General features: G+C 39.8%; 1 pseudogene; it reads right to left on the minus strand.

Annotated features, from left to right (window-relative positions):
* Positions 1 to 696: 696 nt before the first annotated feature.
* Positions 697 to 3,071, minus strand: LOC116634289 (annotated as a pseudogene).
* Between the last annotated feature and the right edge of the window lie 206 nt (positions 3,072 to 3,277).

Below are 3,277 nucleotides of genomic sequence, written 5' to 3' on the forward strand. Positions count from 1 at the left end.
ATGGCTATGGATGAATGAGATACTCCCCAAACAGTAACTATAAAATGAGTGTGATTAAAACAACTATTTCAGGACTTTGGAAATTTACTAAACAATCTGACAAGCATTTATATTTGAAAATTGTTGAACTTGAGGCAAGAAGAATGAGAATTTGTCCTTCTGACCTAGAGCTGATCCCACCTCCCTACTCCCATCTTGGGCAATGTAGAAGTTCTGCCAAGGCAGCATAGGCCATGAGGACCAGTAGTTTCTTTGCCAGGGACAAAAGGGCTCATTATTTCCTGAGAAAATTACATTTTGGAAGTAGCATCTGAGGGATAGCCATTGCCTTGCTCCAGTAGTCAGGTATTTCTTTTGGGTTTGGGCAAGCATGTTCCTAGTGTTGTTCTGCACAAGAACCAAAAAGGCCTTCCAGGAGAGTAGACTGGAAAGGCCCTGAGCTATTTAAATACTCTTGTCATATCATGAGCTTGTGCATATAGACCCTGGAAACTCAAAAAGTCCAGTAGCAGGTAAAAACCAGGACAGATATATAAATGGCTTATACATTGAATGTTCTTTCTCATCTTATACACACTATACACACAACATATAAGTCTTACTTGGCTCCAGGCTTTTTGTTGTTGTTGTTCAAAATGGTTTTATGGAAAAACTAATCTGTAACAAAAATTTGGCATTGAGGCAAAGCCTCCATCATTATTGAGCAAAGCATACCAAAGTTTCCAAGGGGGACAGGGCGGGAGAGGGCCCCAGACATTTACAACAGCAGGCATTTCTCTTCCTCTTTTTGATGGGAGGGAGGCTGAGACCTGCTCCATTAGCTTCATCAAATACTGTCTTGAGATCTTGCTGTGTGAGAGTTGAGCATTCCAGGTATTTGAGAGCACTGATATTAGCCATGGCCAAACCCTATGGGTAGGTGATGGGAGTCAGCTTCTTCTCCTTCAGTTTCTCATTCATGTCTTTGTCATCCCTGAGATCACGTTTAGTCCCCACCAGGATGTTGGGAGTGTTAGGACAGTAGTGGTCACACTTTAGGGCACTACTTTGCTCCAACATTTTCAAAAGATGCAGGACTCACAAGAGCAAAGCAAATTAAGAATACATCTGTTAAAAAAATACATCTCTTTAAATGGAAAAACATTCTATGCTCATGGATTTGAAGAACAAATATTGTTAAAATGTCTATACTGCCCAAAGCAATCCACACATTTAATGCAATCCTTATCAAAATACCACCAACATTTTTCACAGAGCTAGAACAAACAATCCTAAAATTTGTGTAGAACCACAGAAGACCCTGAATAGTCAAAGCAATCTTGAAAAAGAAAAGCAAGGCTGGAGCCATCACAATTCTAGACTTTAAGCTATATTACAAAGCTGTAGTCATCAAGACAGTATGGTACTGGCATAAAAACAGATACATAGGTCAATGGAAAAGAATAGAAAACCCAGAAACTATATGGTCAACTAATCTTCAACAAAGTAGGAAAGAATATTCAGTGGAAAAAAAAAAAAAAACCAGTGTCTTTGACGAATGGTGTTGGGAAACTGGATAGTAACATGTGGAAGAATGAAACTGGACCACTTTCTTACACCATACACAAATTCAAAACAGATGAAAGACCTAAATGTGAGACAATAAGCCATCAGAATCCTAGAGGAGAACACAGGCAGCAACCTCTTGACCTCTGTCATAGCAACTTCTTACTAGACACATCTCCAGAGGCAAAGGAAACAAAAGCACAAATGAACTATTAAGACTGCATCAAGATAAAAAGCTTCTGCACAGCAAAGGAAACAACAAAACTAAAAGGCAACCTATGGAATGGGAGAAGATATTTGCAAATGACACATCTGATAAAGGGTTAGTATCCAAAATCTATAAAGAAATCAAACTCAACGCCCAGAAAACAAATAATCTAGTTAAGAAATGGGCAGAAGACATGAACAGACATTTTTCCAAAAAAAACGTACAGATAGCTAACAGACACATGAAAAGATGCTCAGCATCAGTCGTTATCAGGGAAATACAAATCAAAACCACAATGAGATACTATCTCACACCTGTCAGAATGGCTAAAATTAACAACACAGGAAACAACAGATGTTGATGAGGATGTTTGCCCCCTTTCTCTAAAGGGGAACCCTCTTACACTGTTGGTGGGAATGCAAACTGGTGCAGCCACTCTGGAAAACAGTAGGGAGGTTCCTCAAATAGTTAAAAGTAGAACTACCTTACAACCAAGCAATTGCACTATAGGTATTACCCAAAGGATACAAAAATACAGATTTGAAGGAGCACATGCACCCTAATGTTTATAGCAGCATGATCAACAATAGCCAAATTATGGCAAAAGCAAGCCCAAAATTCCACTGACTGATGAATGGATACAGAAGATGTGGTACACACACACACACAAACATATTTACAATGGAATATTACTCAGCCATCAAAAAGAATGAAATCTTGCCATGTGCAATGACAAGGATGGAGCTAGAGTGTATTATGCTAAGCAAAATAAGTCCATCAGAGAAAGCCAAGTATCACATGATCCCGCTGATATGTGGAATTTAAGAAACAAAATACATGAACATAGGGGAAGCAGATAGAGAGAGGGAGGCAAACCTTAAGGCAAACCTTACCTATAGAGAACAAACGGTTGCTGGAGGGGAGTTAGGCAGGGGACAGGCTAAATGGGTGATTATTAAGGAGGGCATTTGTGTGATGCACAATGGTTATTATATGTAAATAATGAATCACTAAATTCTGCTCCTGAAACCAATATTACACTATATGTTAGCTAACTAGAATTTAAATAAAAACTTAAAAAAAAAAATACATCTGTTCACAGATAGGATAGGGGACGTAATCACTCATAATCTTCTTATCCAGCTGTATCCCATGAGCCCAAATTCACCAGTTTTCCATCTATCATAACATTGGCAGAGTAGTTGTCAAAGACAGTGGGAATATATTCTCCAGGAAATGCATTGGTTGTGTAACTGATCAGTAGGCAAGATTTACCTACAGATCTGTCTCCTACCACCAGACACCTGATGGCCTACATCTGGGTGCTGAGGCAAGAGGCAGGAGGCTGCAGGTGGTGGGGCATGGGGTGCCTGGCTCTGTTTATGCTGCCTTACCCTCTGGATGGGAAGATGGAGTCCACCATTGGCCACCACCCAAAGCTGGGGAAAACTGTCAGCTCTGGCATTTAAACACAATCTCTGTCAAATCATCCAGTGACTACTAATCTGTGGACATGAAGGTCAA

This window comes from Phoca vitulina, unplaced genomic scaffold (genome assembly GCF_004348235.1).
Source record: "Phoca vitulina isolate PV1807 unplaced genomic scaffold, GSC_HSeal_1.0 scaffold9, whole genome shotgun sequence".
Taxonomy (NCBI): Eukaryota; Metazoa; Chordata; class Mammalia; order Carnivora; family Phocidae; genus Phoca; species Phoca vitulina.